Below are 23878 nucleotides of genomic sequence, written 5' to 3'. Positions count from 1 at the left end.
CCAAAATAAATAAATAAATAAATAAAAACCTAGAAAAGAGTTTTCTGTGTAATAACCAAAAGACCAACAGAATAATGTCCAACACCAGGTCACCTATATGTATAAATAATAAATTACAATATCTAAAGGGAGATAGAACCTGCCATACACAATGACCAGGGACTTCAACCCTCACTTTTATCAATAGTCTTATCAGCCAGAGAGAAAATTGATGAAGTTACGCTGCACTATAGACAAATGAATCCAGTACATTTATAGGACATTTCACCCACTACTTGCAAGATAAACATTCATGTCATTACCTCATGGAATTTCTTCAGAACAGAACGTGTTAGGTCATAAAACAAGTCTTTACAAGTAAAAAAATTCAAAATTATAGCCAGTATCTTCTATGACCCAAACAGGATAAAATTAGACACAATCATAATAGAAACTGAAAATTATAATAATGCAGGAAAACCAAATAATATCATTTTGAATAACCACTGGGTCATGAAGCAATTAAAAGTGAATTTTTTTCTTGAGACAAGTGAACATAGAGAAACAGATAGATACAGAAAAAAATTATAAGGCTTATAGCAACTAATACCTATGTGAAAAGGTAGAAAAAGGATTGGGGAGATGGCTTAGCTGTTAATAATGCTTACTCTTTGTCTTTGTTAGGGTTTCTATTGCTGTGATAAAGACCATGACCAAAATTAACTTGGGATGCAGAGGGTTTATTTCAGCTTACAGTTCCACATTATGATCTGTCACTAAGGGAAGTCAGGGTAGAAACCCAAACAGAACAAGAACCTGGAGGCAGGACCAGAAACAGAGACCATGGAGAACCAATGCTTACTGGCTTGCTCCTCATGGCCTGTTCAGCCTGCTTTCTTATAGCACCCAGGATCAACCATCTCAGGAGTGGCATCACCCACAGTGAACGGGATCCTTCCAGGTCAATTACCACTCAAGAAAATGTACCATAGTTTTGCACACAGGCCAGTCTTGTAGGGACATTTTCATAATGTGGTTACCTCTTCCCAAATGACTCTAATTTGTATCAAGTTGACATAAAACGAACATGACATGTCTCTTGCAGAAGACTTGGGTTCAGTTCCCAGTACCCACATCAGACAGCTTACAACCACTTATAACTCAAATACTACAGGATATAACACCCTATCCTGGCCTCCATGGGCACCTACATGCACATGGAACACTTGAACTTGTGCAGGCACACACACATACATATACAGAAATAAAATACATCTTTAAAAAGAAGAAGTAAAGAGAGTTCAAGTAAACAAATACTAAAGTGCAAACAACTAGAAAACCTCTAACAAAATTAAGATAACCAAACTGACAAACCTCTAACTAGAGTTAAAAAAACAAAACAAAACAAGAGCAGCTTCAAAAAATAAAAATCAGGGATGACAAAGAAGTGTTACAAATGTCATTACAGAATAGAAAAGATGATCCAGGACCAGTATGAGAACTATGTGCCCCAAAACCTGACAATCATTAAAGAAAAGGATAAGTTCCTGGACGTGTATGACATACCATGACTGAGCCATGAAGGAGTAGAAACCACAACAGACCAATAAGGAGCCATGAAATTCATTCAACAATAAAACTGCTTCCCAACCAAGAAGCTTGCATGACTTAGAATCTAACATTTTCAAGAAAGTCCAATACTGTTTTTTTCTCAAAATTAATTTTGAGAAAGAATTTTTGTCTTAATTCTGTAAGACCAGCATCACTGAGATAGAAAATCTAAGCAATTAAATAACTAAAAATAAAATAAAATAAAGCATAGGTCAGTTTTTATGAACTTTATATGAAATATGAAAGCAAATTAAATAAAAGCAATAGATTATCATAAAAAGAAAAGATGGTTTAATATATGCAAATCAATACATGTCATACATCATTGTCATAGCTGTCTTTGTCAACTTGACATGAGCCTAGACATACCTAGGAAAGAGGTGATCCCAATTGAGGAATTGCCTCCATGAGATTGGCCTGTGGGCATATCTTTCAGGCATTTTCATGATTTCTGACTAATGCTGGAGGGCCCAGCCTACTGTATACTATACCATCCCTGGGTCTGACAGCCTGGGTTATAGAAGAAAGGTAGCTGAGCAAGCCAGTAAGTAGTGTTCCTTCATCTTCCTGCCTCTCTCATTTGAGTACTGCTCTGACTTCCTTCAAGGGTGAACTTCTTTGGGGACAAATAAGCCAAATCAACATTTTCATCAATAAACACTTGCTTTTGGTCATGCTGTTTATTAAAGTAACATAAAGCAAACTAAAACAATCATATTCATACAATAAAATGTCTAACATATAAATATTCCAATGGATACACTGAAAGCTTCCAATAAAATTAGACACCCTTTAATGATACAAATTTTCTCAACTTTTCAAAATTCACACAATTTGTTGAACCCATATATGGCAAACTACATTGTAAGGATGAATTATCTCTTGCCGAAGTACTTACCAGGCTAGACCCTGTTTAACTTCCAGGATCAAAAGACATCAGGAATGTTCAGAATAGAATATTCATAAACTGAAACCTTGGGCATCATCTCTATTTTATAGATGGGAAATTTGGGGCTAAGAAAAGTTCAGTAAGTCATCCCCACTCCATATATCCACACCCAATGTTAGTAATTGAGGACAAAATAGGACAGTCTTGAAACGTTTGATTTCACATTGTGAGCTTTTCCTCACTGTATTGTCAATCTCACATAGTGGCAGCAGTAAGTGGGTATTTCTCCAGTCAATAAGCAGTTACTAAATTTCACTAATACTCTACAAATTCTTCAGTACACTGTGTAGCAGAGTGAGGATGCCACAGAGAACAAGACTGATATGGTCCCTGCATGTATTTAGTGGGAAAAAAAATCAAAACATTCAGCAAACAAGACAACAACTAATATGTTTGATTTGGTATGTGACAGACATTGTTCTCTGTGTTCTCCATCGTCTAATTCTCACGTCAGTTTTGTGAAATTATTTTTTTTTTTTTTTTTTTTTGGTTTTTCGAGACAGGGTTTCTCAGTGTAGCTTTGCGCCTTTCCTAGAACTCGCTTTGGAGACCAGGCTGGCCTCGAACTCACAGAGATCCGCCTGCCTCTGCCTCCTGAGTGCTGGAATTAAAGGCGTGTGCCGCCACCGCCCAGAAATAATTATTTTTAATCTCTATTATTCTGCAAATGAAGACAAAACTGACAAGAGAAGCTCGCTCAGGTTTGCAAGGCTGGCTAAGGAAAGGTCAGAGATTAAAACCAAGCCATGACTGTTTCCAGAATTTGTATGATGGTCACAAACATGATTGTTTATTGACTGCCATGATATATCCTATAAAGAAAAGTCATTTGCAAAATTAAAGAATATAAAAATATTCAATTTTATTCAAAAAGCATTACTCTCATTTTTATTAACTGTCTTTGTATTTACACACAGAAATAAAATTATGATGGTATATGTATATACATAAGTGTAGACTATCTGTGTATATGTACTTGTACATATATTAAAAATTTAAACACTCATATCTATGAGTGATAGAATTTCAAAATATTCATTTTTTTCTTTTCAATTTTAACATTAACTGGTTTTGTTGTTATTTGTCTTCTGAGGCAAGGTTTTGCTAAGTAGCCCAGGCTATCCTTGAACTCACTTTGTGGCTTAGGTCAGCTTTGAACCATGATCCTTGACTCCTGAGTGCTAGGAATACAAACATGAGCCACACATAGATCAATTCAAATTCTTAAAACAAAAATGACATACTGACAATTCTAAAAATGATTATTTTGTTATAGAAAAATGCCACATGTACTTCTAAAAAGAATGCTTTCATTACAGAAAAATACCATATGTACTATTGAAACAAGATTTTTTTTTTGGTTTTTCGAGACAGGGTTTCTCTGTGTAGCTTTGCGCCTTTCCTGGAACTCACTTGGTAGCCCAGGCTGGCCTCGAACTCACAGAGATCCGCCTGGCTCTGCCTCCCGAGTGCTGGGATTAAAGGCGTGCGCCACCACCGCCCGGCTGAAACAAGATTTTTATTAAAAATTTATCTTTTAAGTGAGTTTGAGAAGAAAAAAGAGCTGATGCCTGACCCTTTATTTAAAAAGATAATATATCATTTGATGAGATTTACCTCTGTGTTGAAATCACACAAAAATATAACTAGTTCAGTGAGGTGTCTGAGTTAAATATTGAATATATATGTATATTGCTCAGAACATCTTGTAATAGATACTGACACATCCACACTGCACTATTTTCATACTGCACTATTCACAGTAGCCAGGAAATGAAACCAGCCCAGATGCCAACTAACAGAACAGAACAGATAAGTAAACTGTGACACACAGACCCAATGGAGTTTTATGCAGCCATAAAGAAAAAAATTAGACACTATTTTCTGGAGGAAAAAAAAGTGAATACAGCTGGAAATTATTCTAGTCAGACTAGACATGCATGCAGGTTATGAAACTAGAAAGGGATTGTGATTTGAGAGGGAGTGATCTTAAGGACGGTGGACACAGAGGAGGTCATGGAATACATACAATTAGAAAGCAGAAGAGGGAGCACTAGCTATGTGAAGAAAGGGAACCAGCTGGAAGGAGGAGGAGAGTCGGGGGGCGGGTTGTAGGAGAACACTGACGGCACAAACGTGTACAAGGACAGCACAGTGAAACCCATTACTCTGCATGTGTGATAGATAACTCATTACATTTTAATTATTTACTCACTTGCTAATTTATTTTGCATGTTTCTGCATGTGTGCAGGTATGTGTGGAGGCTAGAGGGAAACTTTTTAACAGTTGGTTCGCTCATTCTACCATGTGGGTCCCTGAGATCAAACTCGGGCGTAGTGTAAAATGATGTTTGGTTGTCAAGCTGCCAAGTTTGATGGTTTATAATGATTGTCAGTTTGACAGGACGTAGGATCACCTCGGGGAGAAATCTCTGGAAATGTCTGTGGGGATTTTCTACATTAGGTTAACGGGGGTGGGAAGTCTCATTCTGACTGTCAAACCTAATAAAAGAACAACGGCAGCACTACTGTTCATCTCCAAACTCTTAGCATCATGATGTGCACGCCGTGGTTGACTATTCCCTCGAACTGTGAGCCCGGAGAGGAGAAAACCTTCCTTCAGGAAGTGCATAACTGTGCATAAAGCAACTAATACAGTATGATAACCTAAAATGTAATACTTTAAAATTTTTTATGTATTTATTTTACATCCCAACCACAGCCTCCCCTTCCTCCTCTTCTCTCACTTCCTCCCCCTCTCCCCTCCAACCCACCCCTCCTCCATATTTGCTCAGAAAGGGGCAGGCCTCTCCTGTGAGTCAGCAAAGCATGGCCTATCAAGCTGCCATAAAACCAAGCACCTCCCCCTGTAGTCAGTCTGGGCAAGGCACTCTAGCATGAAGAATATGTTCCCAAGAGCCAGTCAAAGCACCAGGGACAGCCCCTGCTCCTATTAGCAAGAGTTCCACAAATAGACCAAGCTATACATCTGTCTCATATATGCAGAGGGCCTAGGTCAGTCTCATGCAGGCTCCCTGACTGTTGGTTCAAACTCTGTGGGTTTCCATGGACCAGTCTAGCTGTTTCTGTAGGTTTTCCTGTTATGTAACCCCCACATACCCGTCCTACACTCCCTCCTCCCTTTCCTCAGCATTAATCCCCAAGGTTGGCCCAATGTTTAGCTGTGGGTCTCTGAATCTGTCTCTGTCAGTCACTGGAGGAAGGTTCCAGTGACACTGACAACCGGGGTAGTCACCAATCTGATCACAAGGGATGGGCAGTTCAGGCTAAGTATTCACTGCTGCCAGGAGTCTTAGCTGAGACCATCCTTGTAGACTCACAAGTTACCTAACCCTGTAAAGCTCCCCTTTTCAGTCATCTCTCTCAGTATTCTCCACCTCCACCATCCCCCAACCAGATCCCTCAAGTTCCTATCTCCACCCATCCTCAGTCCACCCAGGAGATCTCTATTTCCCCTTCCGAGGTAGAGCCATGTGTCCACTCTTATGCCCTCCTTGGTACCTAGCCTCTCTGGGTCTGTGGATTGTAGGTTGGTTATCCTTTACTTTACAGCTAATATCTGTCTTCTGGCTAAAGTGGCAAAGGATCTGGTAACTGATGAGTCTTCAGGTCCAGTAGGGTGTCTCCACTGGGGATTTGGGGGCCTTTCATCCATTGATCCAGTCTGACCTCTGGTAAAGACTAAGACTTCTTCTGAGGCACCTAGGACCAACCTGGCCTCCAGCAGAACTGCTGGGACTGTCCTTCCAAGTGGTGTGGACTGTGTCTGGGACGATGGAGTCTGCTGGAGTTCTGGAGAAGGGCCACTTGAGAACTGGTGGACTGGTGAGGGCTGTTGTGGCGAGTGCAATCTGCACTTCATTGGTGGAAGTCTGCTGGGGTTAGGGGCAGGGCCCAGCAGCAACAGGGCCAGGAACAAGCTGGGATGGCCTGGACTGGGGGTTGAGACATTGGGGGACAGAATCCAGGGAGGGGTTCAGTTCCACTGACAGGAAGGTCACTCCCCCATTTTGGCTGTTGTGGCCTGGGCCTGCTTGGTGGAAGTTTTCTGCCTAAAATTTAACTCAAAAAGAGCGCATACTATGCTAAATATTTTGAGTAATATTTAGCAATGTCTCAAATATTCGAGCAAATATTTGCTAACAAATAAAATAATAAACACCCAGAAAGGCCCCGTTTTTTTTTTTAAATAGGGGATCACATCATAATGAGCAAAGCTATCTAAACCATTCACAACTCTTGTTTACAGAATGATGGTAAATACTGTGTAAGGTGTTAGAGGCAGAGGCTGTCTTTTTACAAGAAGAATGTCTGCTCTGTTCAGATGAAAACCATAAATAAGCAGAATCTAATATGTCACGACTCCCTGCTTGCTCTTACAGTCACAGTTCTGTAACCGAGCACCTCGTGGTCAGCAGCTAGTGTTAAAATCCCAAGCTTGGGGTATCGGGACCCCTGGCTCTTAGTGTTACGGCGCCTCACCAGCTAGAGCCAGTTCCTGCAGCTTTCTGGGACTTTCCTCCAGAGACCCAGGCCTGAAGATGCTCTGTACCCCATCTCTTCGCACTTTTCTGTTTTGCATAGCACCGGCTTGCCACCCTCTGTGATTCCAGCAGGAATCCGGAACTCTTAACCCCTTTCAGCTGTTGTTAGGTGCAGGTGTGCCCAGGGCTGCCAGCCCTGGAAGTTGTTAACTGTGCCACCAGCTTAGCCCTCTCTACCCATAAAGCCCACAGTCGTGCAAGAAAACACGTAAGATTATCGTTCACTGGGATCTCAGCAACGACACTGGGGCTGGGGGACACGCAGGGAGGGCTCTACAACTTCTCCAAGGGGTGTGAGAAGGGCATTGCTTACAGTGCCGGTACCATGTGAGCACAGCGTCCTTTCTGCTGGACACAGCTTTCTGCTTACACAGTTGGAGCAGGCAGGTTAGATATGCTTGCTCCTTGCTGCCATGTGCCGATCACACGGAGCTTTGGTGGAAAGATCCAGAATGTGAGGAGGGTCATCTAAAGCTGTCACGGATGAAGCAAAGCCTTCTGAGTCACTACAGGGTTTATAGAACAGCTGGGGCACGAAAAGCAGATCTCGGGGTGAGCTCCTAAAGCAGGAGCCAAGGCTTCGAGCTTGTCATATTAACAGTTGTGGTTTCTGGGACTGGAATTAGATCTCTTCAGAGCATCAGTGTCTGGTTTGTAGTTTCCTCGAGGTACTTACTGCTGGGCCCAAGTCTCCCAAGCATCCACAAGACTTTTATAGCAGCCTTAGCTGTTGATACAACGAAGGAGTAGTTGTTCAATTAGAGCTCCCAGGACCTCTGGGATCGCTTGGAAGCTGTGATTTCTATAGCTACCAGAGATCCTCAGCAGAGGCAAAAATATTGTTCACAGCCTTCATAGATGACAGGAGTAGTCTGTATCCAGGCCCCTTTTAGTCCCCAGATCTGCAGCCGGGCTGTACTCATGTATCAAGTATGAAGGAGGATCTGAGAACTCTCAGAGAGGCAGCTAAGCCGCTCATGCCTGACAGTGTCAGTCAGCTAAAAGCGTTAAGGAATGCTGTAATCAAGCTCTCACTAGATGTTAGGCTCTAATATTGTTCTTTAATAAGTTCTAACTAACAAAGTGTTTCTTCCAGTCAAATACCCTTAGGAGTAGATCTTCCTGTCTTACACACACACACACACACACACACACACACACACACACACACACACAGGCACAATGCTTAGACTCCATAACAATACTATAACATACAGAGGTACAGAGGATCTTACTCAACAAACTCATATTCTGAATTTATTCACCCTGAACTTCTCCTGAAATTTGTCCATTCTTCTTCTTCTTCTTCTTCTTCTTCTTCTTCTTCTTCTTCTTCTTCTTCTTCTTCTTCTTCTTATTCTTATTCTTATTCTTATTCTTATTCTTATTCTTTTTTAAATGGTTTTCAAGACAGGGTTTCTCTGTGTAGTTTTGCACCTTTCCTGGAACTCACTCTGTAGTCCAGGCTGGCCTCGAACTCACAGAGATCCGCCTGCCTCTGCCTCCCAAGTGCTGGGATTAAAAGCATGCGCCACCACTGCCCGGCTGAATTTGTCCATTCTTAACATGACCTAAGGATTCTTTTCTGGAAATGGCCAGAATGCTGATGTCCCTTAACTAATCTTTCTGGCATTATGAGAAATCACTATTTGATCTTCTTAGAAGCACAACACACACATGAAAACAGATGTATAACAAGTGTATAGTATCTGATAAAATCTTACTACTTAAACATGCTACTGTGACCAGCATCCAGGTCGAGAATCAGATCAGTGCCACATCCAGAGGCGTTTCTGCTCTGGCTTCTGATCATTAAATGGTCCTTGTCCCCAAGGGTAGTTCCTCTTCCCGTGTCTACCAGCAGTATGGATTGGTCCCCCTTGTCTCTGATCTGTGTGTATCGCTGTCTTTCAGGATGTCTTGATTTTGTGACCTGGTTTATTCTTTTATGAGAGTCTTCCATTTTTTTGTTGTACTATATGGATCACCATCTTTGCTATATGTGTTAGACTTTTTAAAATTAAATACCCATTTTCAACACTCATAGTTTAAAAGTAACATTCACTAATGTTAAGACTTTCTTTTCCCAACCTCCTAACCCTCATGACAAAGTGGAATTTCCTAAAAGACTTCAGCAAGGAAACTTAGTGTAGAGAGGAAGATTTTGGATTCCCGTTAATTCTTGTTTATCTAGCTTTGTCACAATGGGAGGCATTCACAAGGGAAGCACAATGCTGCCTGGGAAAGGCCACTGTGCCTGATCATCCAAGTTTGTCCTCAACAGTATCTGACTTCCTGATTAATTCCCTGGATGCTTGAAGACAGGAAAGGATGCTGCTGCCAGCATATTCCTGCCCTGGTGTCCAAACCAAAGCTCTGACCAGCCTGATTGTTATGTGGCTTAAATTGGTCTGTAGTGATCCCTGTTCCCTTTTTTCTAGCACAACTTTGATCTCATCTTGTTCACTGAAAGCTGCAATTACAGTCCTCTTCTTCATTCATATATAGACTATACCTCAAAGTGATTTAACTCAGTGATTGGCAATTTTTTCCCTGGCACTAACCGCCACCATTGGTGTGTAAAGAAGTGATGTTAATTTAATTTTCCTAGCACATTCCCTGACTCTTTGTGTGTAATAATTCAAAATTAACTATCTCCAGGACAGCCAAGGCTGCGCAAAGAAACCCTGTCTCAAACCAAAACAAAACAGAAACAAACTAACCAGCCAAATTAACTATCTTCAAAGGAAAGGAACATAAACTGTTCAACCTGGTATGATCAGGGACCTTTGTGTAGACATGAGTCTTCAGTAGGCAATGGAAAGCAATTCGTTGTCCCACACCAAACACTGGGGTCTGAAAGTACCATCATCATCTTTCAGGAATGAGTATGGGGGTGGGAGGAGCCAAAATGATGTCCCTTCCCTTCGTGTCCTCCTTGACCTATTGTATCCATGGCGAGAATGAGAAACTCAGCTCACCTCATACTTCAGAATATTAGTTGTCTTCTCTCTCTTCTGGATTTCTTGGTATCTTTATACTATTTATATTTGTTTGATAAAATTGCCTTAAAGGAAGCAGATATTCAACAATAATGAAAATATTGCAATGTCTATCTCTTCTAGTGATGGTAACATTGTAGCAAAGGATCCTAAGTGTCTCCATCCAAATAAATATTGACTTTATAGGTTGGAATATAAGTTAAAAGGGGCATTATTTTATGGAGCATTTGCTATGTGCCAGGTACTACATTAAACTGGAAACGTATTATCTTGTCCATTATTCTCATCTTACAGGGAGAGCTAGAGCCAGATTTTAAGCGGTAGAAATGTATATCTTAAATTGAGACTGAGAAGGCCAGGATGAAGGTACTAAAATTGTTGGAGTTTAGTGAGAGCCCACTTCCTGGCTTATATCTCACTTAATCTCCTCCTTATGAAGAGATTAATTATCATTATTTTTAAGAATTAGGTTTCAACAAATAAATTTAGGGAGATACAAAAATTCAGACCATGCCTCTCTATATACTATTGTGTCAACTGTCAGTAACTACAAAATATAGAAAAATTGAAATCACATCCTGCACCCTATCTAACTGCAAAAGAATAAATCTGGATAGCAAAAATAGAAACTACATAGAATCATTGAGAATAAACAACACACTATTGAATGATAATGAATTACATAAGAAATCAAGAGAGAAATTGCTTCCAAATTTTAATCTCTGCTTTTAAGACTGTTTTTGTAAAACTTATTATTAGCTCTAAAATTTTAAAGTTTAATTTAATAACAATGAAAATAACACAAAGTCTAGCCATAGGAAAAGAAAGTTTATTAAGCAGAGTTTAAGCACAAACAAGTAAGTCACCAAACACAAATCTCCAGTACTGCCTTTCCTGCCTCCTTCTTGTTCAAAGAAAAACAAGTCCCCAGGGAACTATTATTCTTCTTGGTAGGAAAATTCCCTGTTATCAGGAGCCAGGATCATAGAATTATTTGAGGATTTAAAAACTGGACTTAATTTGATTACTTCCAGCTAAATAATTATATGCTTGCCACTTTCCCATTTATTTATTTTTTAATAATCTCTTGTTTAATGTTACAGTTGGAGTTTGTGTATACAGTATCCATTTTGATGAGCCAGATATTTACAAACTGATGAAATAACTTTTAGTTAGCTATGACAAATTTCAAACATAGCTCAAAACTATATCTACCTGCAAGACTCACCCAAGGACACTGGGGCTAGTGAGAGGAGCACTCAAAGTCACTTTTGTTCCAATTCTCTTTGCGTCTGAGAAACTGGTACTTTCATAAGTAAGAATGCTTTCTCTTCTTAGCCCCGATTTCAGGGCAAATAGAGATACTGTTCAAAAGGCCATTTCAAAACAAAACAAAACAAAACAAAAACAAAACAAAACAAAAAAGCACATCTTCCAGAGAATTTGTAAAGAATCAGGTATATCTTCAGTTCTATTACACTTTTCCTTCAAATGAAAAAGTGTGTAATTTGTCGGATTCATACTTCATGTGTGTCAGGAAGAAGAGAACATGGGTACAGGCTCTTGAATGAGAAATGTTCATGAAATTTTCTTTAGCACATGAACTATGTGCTAAGTAATTCATGGAGAAGAGGTTAATTCCACTAGAATAGTGAAATCGCAGTTGGTATAGGGAGAGAAAATTGTACTGAATAAATGTTACATTGCAAGAAGGACTCTCTCAGGGACAGTGAACTTCATACAACTTGCATTGACTTTTGGCAAGAATGGTACAGCCCAGGCACTGTAGAGATGACTAAGACACGGTTTCTGCAGCAAAGAATTTCCTGTCTACTATGGGAGGTAAATGATCAGGCCCAATGTGGATGTAGGCCAACAGGGCACTTGGCACCCACATGAAAGGTCATGTTCACAGCATTTTGCTGTCCTTATAAAGCCTGCTTCAGTCTACAAGGAAATTTATCCATGGATACCTGTCTCCACTTCAGGCTATTCACAGAAGCCTAGCAGATGGTAATGAAAAGGGGAAAATATTTGTCAAATTGAGAAGTATTCACTGTAGTTGAAAACGACATAGAACGTGTATCTGCAGGTGTGTGAGGGCATACAATGTGCTTTTCTCCTGTAATTCTCTCTTGCCCCACCTGAAGCTGTTCTCAATGGCACTGTGAGGTGAAGAACCAAGGCTTTATCATGAGAGCCTTTAGGGCATTTTCAAGTTGTGAACCACAGCAAAGTCTTTTGCCAGTTTTTAAATTTGGTTATTCATTCTTCTGCTGCTAAGTTATGTGAGCTCCTGATTCATTTTTATGTTAAACCCAAATATTAAACCCAAAAATATGTGCTTTTCAAGTATTTCTCCCAATTCATAGATTATCTTTCCACGTTGCTGATTATCCCCTTAGATGAACAGAGACATCTTCACTTGGTGCGTCTCCATTTGTTTAGTTTTGCTTCGTTGGCCCTAGACACAGATCACATCCAAAAACTCATTGCTGGGGTCTTCCCACTACAGTCTGATTTAGGAATTTTAGTTTCAAATCTTGCCTTTGGGACTCACCCATTTTGTTTTGTTCTGTTTTTTTTTTCCAAGACATGGTTTCTCTGTGTAGCTTTGGAGCCTATCCTGGAACTCACTCTGTAGACCAGGCTGGCCTCGAACTCACAGAGATCCACCTGCCTCTGCCTCCTGAGTGTGGGATTAAAGGTATGTGCAATCACCACCACGCTCACCCATTTTGAATAGATTCCTAAACAAAAATTTTAAGGGGAGGAATGTTCTTCAACCACTAGAGATGTCTCTGAATGCTGAATTAGTATTTTTAATTCTGTATTTGACTGCCACAAGTCTAGAATCCTATAGGAGAAACAGGCCCAGAGAAGAGACAAACAGTAACCGAATCATTAAATGATTTTGGCTAGATAAATTTCCTTTTTTAGTGAGTTCCTGACCAACTAGAACTACATAGTAGAAAACTTTCCTCAAAAAAAGAAATTCTTTTTTTTCTTTTCATTTTATTTTTTATATATGGACATTTTGCCTTCATGTATTTCTGTTCACATCATGCCTGTAGTGCCCAAAGAGGCCAGAGAAGGTGTTGGATTGCCTAGGTCTGGAATTACAGACAATTGTGTGCCACCGTGTAGTTTCTCGAAAGTGAATCCAGGTCCTCTGGAAGAACAGTCAATGCTCTTAATCACTGAGTCGTCTTTCCAATATCCTAAATAAGAAAAAAAGAAAGAAATTCAATGTAAATATACATATTGCAAAAATATGAAATCTATGTTTCCCTTCTGAGTCATAACTCTAAGGAAGTGAAGGATTGCAGAGGGCTGACGGCTGATGTAATCGTCTTTAGAGTAACGTTCCCCTCCGTGCAGCAGCAGAAAGCAAATCACATTACGCACTGTGTGTTTTATGTTACCTGTTCTTTAATCTTTACTACAGCTGATAATGGGAAATGGTAGAAATTAACTAAAAGTTATGGGCAGCTTAGAACCAAATATTCCTCATTTTGATGACCGTATAGAGCCTTAGAAATTTGCCAGTTTTACTTCCCATCCCACCTAACCTTCTCCCCTCAGACATGAAGCTCTTTTGATGTGTTCTTTGTATTTCCGGATAAAATACACACTCCCCAACAAACTAAGCCAAACCTTTGTATTCAAGGTTATTTAGTCCTGGGAGGCTGAGTTACATGGAAGACCTTGCCCTGAGATAGGGTTCATGTTTTTTGGCATGGATGTGAGAAGTAGCTCAATTCAATCTCACTCCTATTCAGTCTGAAATTGCTAGAGACTTCTAGCATACCTAAGTACCCTCATAAGATTAAAGGATCAAAGGGCTTCTCTCCTCAGAAAGCACTTTGTAATGAGTTTAAAGAAAATTTTCACTTTCTAATCAACTCTAGTGTCGTTATAGATGGAGTTCAACCTTCCCACTTAAGAACTGTGTCGTGTTAAAATACTTAATCTTCCAATCCTCAATTTCCTTTCTAATAAAATCCATGTCAAAATACTTTTGGGGTAGATAGACAAGTACTGCAGAAAATACCTGTCACATGAATTTGTTGTAAGAATTGAGACAGCATTAAAAATGCTTATTGTAGGTTCTGGCCCAAGAATAAAGGCTCAATATTGGTAGATCATAAATATAATATTTCTGTTTCATTTTCTTGATAGCTTTAGTCTACTCACAATGTTCATTTGTAAACACGTCACTCATTTAAACACATTCTACAGTGTTAGGGCAGGTGATAAGACTTCTGTGGTTATCTCAGCCCTCTGGTACTCCCAGAGCTCAGAAACAGTAAGCTTTTGGGAGGTAAAAGTGTTGTTACTGTGAAAACCCACTTCCTAATCATCTACTGAGTCTAGAGCCTTCACTGTGTGCACATGTCTAAAATCATGCTGTTTTCACAAAAGGCTGACTTCTCCACTCCTCTACAGTTTTCCAGCCACCAATCCATCACCACCAATAAGCCATCAGATGTCCTGAGTGGATCTCTCACAAATCCATGCAGATACCACCTCCACCCTATTGTCTATACTCAGCTGTCGATCTGCCTGTCTCTGGACTGGTCTATGAGATCCTTTAGAACAGGGACTATGTCTCATTTGTTTTCATGTCTTTAGAGCATAGTTTAGATTACAGGCTCTCTCCCCCGCCTCTCTCTCTCTCTCTCTCTCTCTCTCTCTCTCTCTCTCTCTCTCTCTCTCTCTCTCTCTCACACACACACACACACACACACACACACACACACACACACACAAACACAAATAAAAAAACCATAAGATGAATAAATGAATCCCTCTATGGTACTAAGCTGGTATAAATGTGGCAATATAGAATGTGTCCTAAGAATCCCATTTCTATTTAAGGTCATGTGGGTGGATAGTCTTACAAAATTTCATGTTTGTTGTTTGGGATCTTTGCCAAGCCAGTTGATTTCCTTGCCTTTCCTTCCTTTTCAGAAAACTGGAGAGCAAAGATAGAGAAAAGAAATGCTTAAGCATAACACCACAGAGCAACTTAAATAGACTCTCAACAGGAAGAGTTAGAAGCTAATGAAGCATGCTTGAGATAGCTTCTAAGGCTATGGGAGGAGGGCTGGCGCCTTTGTCCATGGCAGGAGTAGAGAGCATTAAAGGAAGGAACAGACACTTAAGACACAAAGGTCAGGAGGGCTCCGCTGCCTGGGACATTTCCATGCTCAACCACAGGGAGGTCAAAATTATCATTCATCTTCACCTTTATGTTGTATCTCTATGTTATTTTTAGATCTATATTAATATCTATATATTCATCTCTCTGTATGTTGATTTGGGTAGATTAAGTTGTAGTTAGAGCAGGCATATATTCTCATATAAGAAAAACAGATGATAATGCATCCAATGATAAAAGCAGATATAAAATGATGTATAATGTATAATTCCATTGGTGACAACCTTTGGTGGTTTGTCCTTTGTGCTTTTCTATACTTTTAACTTTTTGCAATGATTGTTTACTATATTAACAAAAAGAGTAAAAAACAAAAACCCTATAGATTCTTTTTCTTTTTTTAACCATAACTTGACATCTTGCAACCTATTCTGTTGGAAAGTTTCCTGTTCTCTAAGTAGAGGGAACAGCGGGAGGTTGAACCTTTCCAGGGAATTAACTTCCTTTCGTTTGATTGATAACAGGCAGCACACATGGAAACATAGGCTTAACATAACGTAGCCAAAGTCCTTTCTACTTCTCCAGTTTACTTTCCTGCCCCCACAGCCGCCATAGCTGTCTCTAGGCTCCCAGGTACCTCTAAACCTTAACTGATGTAAAACGTTCTCAACATCTGGACCTTACCTCTGTGGCCATTAACTCTGAGGAGCCTGTTTTAGGCTGAATTCCTGACATATCATGTCACTGGATTATGTTCTTCTTCTTTCTTTTTTTTCCCCTTGCATCTATTGATATGATTTTTGTTTAATATTGATGATATGTGTTCTCTCTTACAACAAAACGGTTAGCCATATGAGGTTTGCTCATTATTGCATTCCCAAAGATTGCACACCACCCAGAGCCTCAGAAAGACTTCAATATTTCCAGTATGTGTGAATGGAACAGAGTGGAGAGACCATGGGGTTCAGGAAGGAAGCTAGGTGAGAGTTCTTCATTGTGTCTACCTGGTGTCACCAACCTAAGGAATGACTGATGAGTGTCTATTCAACCTCTCCTAAACACTTTAGAAAACTGAAAAATATTATAGGAAAGGGTCCCTAAGCTTTTGAAACATACTACAATTTGGAGAGATGAGAAAACATAACAAATATATAACAGTGTTAAGGTATATATAAATTATATCATAGCTTAAACATAATTACTTCATGTTTTAAAATAATTATATCATATTTAGACCATAGTAATAATATTTTATCCTGACTATATTACATTTAAAAGCTAATTAGATCATATTATAGGACATGATTAATTAACTTATACTGGAACCAGAATTATGATTTAAATACAATTTGAAACAACCTAAATTATCTAAATATCATATCCACATCAGCAAATGGTATCAACCTGAGTGTCTTTTAAACACAATCTAATAGTATTCCTTCCCAGTCCTATTCCTTTTTTGGCATTCTTCCTTTTAAAGATAAATATATTCATTTTTAAAATTTCACATATATGTACTGTATTTACATCATTCCTATCCTTGGAGGTCCTTTTCCTCTCTCAGCATCTCTTGCTCTCTCTCCTCCTCACCTTTCCTTCCTCCCTCTCTCTCAGTCTCTTTGAATATGTGTGTTTAGTACACAATAGAAATGATTCATATTTATAATGTTCAATATGTTTTGATGTCACTTTGTAGAATAAGGGACTATGTGGGAGAGAAGAGTGGCCTTAGGACGGGGAAATAGAATAGATAGTTATGGATGGACAAGGCGGGGGCGGGGGACTAGAAAAGGAGGCTCAAGCAATGAGGAGGAAGAGAGAAGGGGGCAAGGGAGGGACTATGAAGAAGGACAACTAAAACTAAGGACCATTTGAGGAGTCACATGGAAACCTAATACAGTAGAAGATTCCTAAAACATATATAGTTGAAGGTGATCTAAATGAAATCATCAAATAACCAAAGAGGCAGAATCCCAACTAGAAATCTCTTGTCCCCGAATAAAGGTTCCAGTATAGAAAATGTATTAAATCTAATTGATTGTCCTAAAATATCCTATGGGAATCTCCATGTAACTCAGGCTATTGCCAAGGCTATTGGTAGCTTCCCACAAGCTGACAGCAAGGCCCTGTTACTGAAGATAAAACCTACACAACTTATTGAGCATGGAGAAGTTGAGCTGATGCCTACCTAGAGTCTTTGCCCCTGTAGACTAGTGTTCATGGTACTAGAAGGTACTCTGAATGCTACCAAAGGAAAAAGGTAGATACCAATCCAGCTACAAACCCTTTGATCTACAATGGTGACCTGCCCGCAAGATGCAGTGGTGTGTAACTGTGGCACAAAGCTTACAGGAGTAACCAACAATATCTGATTTGACTTGAGGCCCATTCCAAGAGATGGAACCCATACCTGACACCACTTGGGTGGTCAAGAACCTGAGACTAGATAAGCCCAAGGTTCTAGGGGGAAACTAAATACTGCTGTTTTGCTAAAGGAACATGGCAATACAATGACTCTTAGCTATTCTCATAGCTCAGCATCTTGCTCAGTCATCATCACAGAAGCTTCCTCCTGTGGCTGATGGGCACAAATACAGAGACCCACAGCCAAACAAAGCACAGAAAGTGAAAGACCTTGGAACATCCCTAAACAGGATATCTCCATCAAATCCCTCCCCTCATAACTCAGGGAACTCTGCAGAAGAGGAGGTTGAAAGAGTGTAAGAGCCAAAGGGGACAGAGGACACAAGGAAACAAGACCTAAACACAGTGTGACCTACACACACACACACACACACACACACACACACACACACACACACACACACAAACTCACAGAGACCATGCAGCATGCATAGAACCTGCATAGGTCTGTACCAGATGAGGTCCTAGAGATGAGATTAAAAGTGAACACAAGCCCCCATCCATAACCCAAAAGCTATCTCCAATTGATAACCACTTGCAAATGTTACAAATGAAAAGTTTTCTTCAAGGGGGGTCTCATTGGGGAAATAAACCACTCTTAAAGATAGTCTTGCTTAAGAGTTCCACTTGCCCAGCAGTAAATGGCTTACACAAAATGAATTTGGAGGCATCTTTGGAGGTTCTTTGTATCATACTATTCTGTCAGGACATTTTTTTCTAACCTTACAGAGTCTCTCTCTCTCTCTCTCTCTCTCTCTCTCTCTCTCTGTGCATATATTATGGCTTTTGGGTTTGTGTTTTATGGGACTCATGTGTGTGTGAACATATATGTATCTGGATCTATATTTGTTTCTTATGCTTTTTCTTTCTGTTGTTCATTTTTGTTTTATTTTATTTTGTTTTATTATAATTCCTTAGCTGCTTGTATGTTTTCTAATAAGAGGCATAAAGGGTACAGATCTTGATGAGAGGGGAAGCGGGGGACTGGGAGGAGTGGGAGAGGGAAAATCAACCATAATCAGAGTGTATTATATGACAAAAGTCTGATTTTCAATTAAAGAAAAAAGTTCAAAATCAAAACAAAAGCTGAGTGAGTCATGGGAGCAAGCCGTTGAGCAGTATTCCTCCATGGTCTCTGCTTCAGTGTCTGCCTTGTCCTCCTTCAGTAACGGAACAGAAACTGAGGTAGGACAAGACTCAAACATACCATAGTTATTAACTCTAGTCATCGTCTTATGAAATAGACCTCTTGAACTCACTCTCCTATCCAGCTGGAATTTTATATCCTTAGACCAATGTCCTCCTTGTCCCAGGTTCAAATCCTCAGTAGCCATTATTTGACTCTCTGCTTCTAGGAGTTCAACATTTTTATTTTGTTTGCTTGTTTGTTACAGTGCTGGAGACCATACTCAGGGCCTTGAATATGAGAGAGTTAGGAAAACTCTCTGCCGTACAGCTGGAACTCAAATTGTGTTGGTAAATTGTCATGTGTGGTTTGTATTTGCTGAACATAGATCCTGGGAGCAAGCAGGCACAGTCACCTGAGACACAATTTGTTTATTTCAAGTGTCCTCCAAAATTCCCTGTACTAAGTCAGGCTGGCTCCTTGGCTCTGTACCAGAGAGAAAAAAAGAGTAAATAACTAGGAGCATAAAAAACACTGTACCCTTGAGAACAGTTAGAGGGAAAATTCCTTTGAACAAAAGTCATTATTGTACATCCCGCAATATAAAAATGCTCCTAGTGGGAATGAGAAGACAGTGGAAGGACCACTCTGCTTGGCCAGGCCTCTCTCTTAAAATTCATTTTGCTGTCCTGGAGAGTGTGCCAGGGCCTCACCCATGGTAAGCAAGCACTGTGCTTCTCAGCTGCATTCCCAGCTACTATTTTAATATACAAGATTCTTTTATGTGATTTTATGTATTTTCCTAGCATGTGCAAAGTAGGGTATGGATTTGTTCCTCAACACACACACACACACACACACACACACACACACACACACACACACACACAGGGGTGTGTGTGTAATTCTTCAGTTGAGCTTAAAGCACAATCTAGGCTCCTTTGTACTTGGGTTACAAAAGGCAACGAATTCTGAATGAGTTTCAGTTGCCTTTGAAATGATAATACAGACTTCTAGATAAATTTCTAATTTAAGAGCTCTGGTCCATGATGTGGTTTTTAAATGATTTTTCTTTAGCCTAAATGAAGACCTAGCATTCCAAACTACCCAAAATATAAAAATTCTAATCTGATTGATCAGATCAATCACCTGGCTAAGGGACCACCCCTTAGGAAGGCAAGCTCACCTTGTGCCACATTAAGAAGACAGGAGGAATAATTATCCTACTACTGAGATAGTGTCCCTTTTCGTTCCAGAATCCCCACCCTCTAGTTCAGTTGCTGCAGACCCACCACGAGTTTCCACTGATCTCCCTGCTTTCCTGCATCCTGGCTCAGAAAGCATAAGTTTTCCTTTTCTTCTATCTCTTTTCTAAGCTCACTTTCCTTAACGTGTAGAGTTCACGTTTTCTCCCATACCCCCTCCTACCACATGGCTGCTTGTCTGCCATGTGGCTGATCTACACGTCTGCCTAATTAAAACATGGCTCCCCACCTCCTCCTCCTCCTCCCTCCATCCTCCTCTTTCTCTACTCTCTTACTCCCTCCAGGAAAGCTACTAATTTATAATTTGCCTGCTTTGGGGAGTTTTTCTTTTAAATGCTAAAGAAAGTGTGCCTGAGCTAAAAACAAAACAAACAAAGCTACCCAACAAGGTATGACTGCACACACCTGCACCCACAGTGGTGGGTGGGGAAGCAGAGAGAGCAGGATTGCTAGGGCCTGCTGCCTGCCAGCCTAGTTACATGTTCAGTGAGAGACCCTGTCTCAAAAGACCAGGGCAGAGAGCAATAGAGCAGGATTTCCAACATCCTTCTCAGGCCTCTGCACATATAGGAATGCACACCAACATGAACACATGTATACCCATGTCTACATTCACACACACACACACACACACACACACACACACACACACACAAAGAACTCTCTTTAACGGACTGAGAAGATGTGTTAGTCAGTAAAGTGCTTGATATGCAAGCATGAGAGTCCTTTAGGATTCCCTCATATCCAGATAAAAAGGCAGTGCAGAGGTGTGTCTGCAGTCAGTCCCAGCTTTGGAGCAGTGGAGACAGATGGATCTCTAGAGGTTGTGGCCAGCCATGTGGCTGAATCAGTGGAGACCCTGTCTCAAAAAATAAGATGCATAAGCAATTGAAGAAGACACACACCATTGACCTGAGGTCATGAGTAATGACATCTTTTCTCAAATTTAAGAATCTTCAACTATCCTTTCTTCCAATACGCTTCTATCCCTTTCTATGTTCTCCATAAAATGCAACACTGATGATGCTCATGTCTTGATGCTGTCCCATGACTCTGTAAGTTTTCTCCATTCCTTTAAATTTATTTTTTTTCCTTTGACCATATTTTTTCTCTAACCTAGAGACTTAGTATCAGGAGATTTCCTCTTGGCACTCAATCTGGCTTATGGGTCTGCCCCAAACAGGAGTCACACTGAAATCTACAGATCAATGTTCATAAAGTAGCCAAAGTCAAAGCCTAAAGCACAGCATCCATGGATGGACCACAGCACTGGGTTCCAGGGAAGTAATGAAGCCAGGGACTGGCACAGGAATCACTGTTGCTACAATGGTAATGCTGTCCAAGATGTTAATCCTCCAAAACATCTGAGGATCCAAAGGCTGGAGTGTGGGCATGTGTAGAGCTCACTGGTTTCAGGGTCTAGGCCATGGGATGGATCTCCTTAGCAGCTGAGCTGGCACTAAAGCATGGATAGAGACAGAATAATCTTGACTCTGGATCCTAGGGTTCGAACTCACTCACTGTGGTGATTGGGGGTATGGGTACAAGAAGGACAGCCTTAGAGCTGGGGTCTAGGGCAGGGGCATGCACCTTTCTACAGAAGTAGTTCTGGGATCTAGGACCCAGGCTAACTCCCTGTGGTGTCTGCACTAATGGTGTCTAAAGCATTGGCTCTCACAGAGATATATTGGCTGGGTACAGAATGTCTGTCTAGAGCAATGGTTAGAATCTGAGTCATAGGTACACAAAGCATTGTCTCAGAGCTAGGGCTCAGAGCTTGAGTTTGTATAAAGGTACACTGACTCCGGGGATTGGGGCACCACCTATCTCTCTGTAATTGTTTAACTGATATCTTGAGAAGAGCCCATGCACAGACATCTGAGGTCAGGGCCTCAAGGTGAGAACTAGATCACAATGGTGATGATTCTGGCATCTGAAGTGAAAAAACAAAACCAAACCAACAAATGAAGAAAAAACAAACAAACAAACCATCATGTAACCACAGCAGCAGGGTGTAGGGTGAGGACTCTTGCAGGGCAGCTCCAGCATAGAGGTTCAGGTGACTCGTGGCCTTGTGAGAAGTGGTGGCCCTGGTTCCCGTCCCTGGATGGTCCAAGCAGTTGCTCCTTGGGAGGGATGTGTAAAGATGTATCTTCTTTTCTAGGAGTTTGCAATAGGAATTGTGATAAGTTACCTCTGTGGAAAACAATGCCAATGTCTCCTACAGACAATGGGGCCACAAGGGGTACTGAGGGACTCTGGGGCTGATAATGACCGTCTCTGCCTTTCTTCTTAGGTCCATGTGTCTCCAAGTGTAACCTATATGTTGACTCACCAGTCGTTTTTCCTCTGTGTGTAACCTCTGATGTTTGATTCCACTGTGACGCTGAAGATTTTTACACGAGCCTTTGTGCCCTCCCAAGGCTGTCTTGACTTGTGGGTAGCTGTCTATATGGTGGGGGAGATGTCAGGGTGCACAGGGTGGAGAATTTTGTACTCCACCGTCTTGCTGACATCACCTCTCCAGGAAAAATTTTGGCATTTCTAATACTACAGTTTACTATTATCTAACTTAAAGCCACATTCTCAGTAGGAATCTATTGTTATCCATAGCATCCTCCTTCAGCTCTGTCTGAGATTTTTTTTTTTAATGGAGCAATGCCAGATAGAGAGACTAGGGAATTTAAAAAAAAAGTAAGACTAGAGGAAGATTGAAGTGAGTGTTCTGCAAGCTGGCACTTACAACACACTTGGCGCTAGGCATGGTATCATTCCAAGCACTGAGTTTATATAATTGCCCTGAAATCCCCATGCTTGGTGACTGTTATCATTGTTTATTCACATGGCTTGGGAGAACGAGTCTTGAAGAAGTCAGTAACTTACTCATCCCATACAGTTGGGAATCGGTGGAGTCAGGCAGTCTGGCTCTAGGGTGTGGTCTCTAAACCCCTGTTTCATGCAACCTCAGAGTTCCCCAATCTTTTTCTCACTCGTCTTTCCTTACTCCTCTGTGGCCACTCTTTGTGACTACCTCTGCAAACAGCTCTTCTACCTTACCTGTATACTAAAGTACTTTGCTTTGGTCCTAAACCCGAAAGCGTGAGAGCAGGTCCACACATTCCTTAATTCACTTTTGCCTTTTGACTTTCTTCCAGACCATAACATTTCCCCCAGTTTTGAACCATGAGACATCTGTGAAGAAACTGTAAAAAAAATCCTAAAGAGAGTGAAAAGAATAATGGCCAACACTATGAACTAGAATTCTAGAAAGATAAATTGTCTATTTTTTTTTCAATTTGATGCAGAACACTTGTTTTTTTAAATTTTGCTACTCATCTGGAAAGTAGCCATGATTATCGACATTTGTGGAACACCTACTGTGTGTCTGCTTTTATTTCTAGCCCTCTCCTTATATTAATCCTTGTAATTTCACAAAACCCATTATTACCATTCTGATTCACAGTTGAGAAAATAGTGCAGAGAATCTCATTAATTTAGTGACTTGCCCATAGATGAACTACAAATGGAATAAGAATAGGTCTCAAGGAGTTTAAATGTTCAGCCCAAACCCTAACCATTGTACTAACAGAATGTTTGGTCCCACATACCACATACCCCATGAGAAGAGGAATACAAACCTCCCTTTTTTTTTTTTAAATGGAGACAGAGTCTGGTTCTCCAGCTCAGTCTCGCCTAGAACTCGGAATCCTCGTCCTGCTCCCAAGTGCTGGGATTATAGGCACGTGTCACCACACTTTTCCATTCTGCCTTTTTTGACATGAGAAGCAGAGTTCTG

General features: G+C 40.5%; 1 long non-coding RNA gene across 1 annotated transcript in view; it reads right to left on the bottom strand.

Moving 5' to 3' along the window:
* Nucleotides 1-13118: 13118 nt before the first annotated feature.
* The window catches only part of LOC119089157, a 32457-nt gene continuing 21697 nt past the window's right edge, over nt 13119-23878 (bottom strand). Inside the window, exons 3-4 of the long non-coding RNA XR_005093009.1 lie at nt 22072-22242; nt 13119-13327 (exon numbers count right to left, since the gene is read on the bottom strand). This is a non-coding gene — a long non-coding RNA (uncharacterized LOC119089157). The remainder of the gene's footprint in view (nt 13328-22071; nt 22243-23878) is intronic.

Source organism: Peromyscus leucopus, chromosome 15, assembly GCF_004664715.2.
Source record: "Peromyscus leucopus breed LL Stock chromosome 15, UCI_PerLeu_2.1, whole genome shotgun sequence".
Classification (NCBI taxonomy): Eukaryota; Metazoa; Chordata; class Mammalia; order Rodentia; family Cricetidae; genus Peromyscus; species Peromyscus leucopus.
This window is presented reverse-complemented; position numbering and strand designations above follow the sequence as displayed.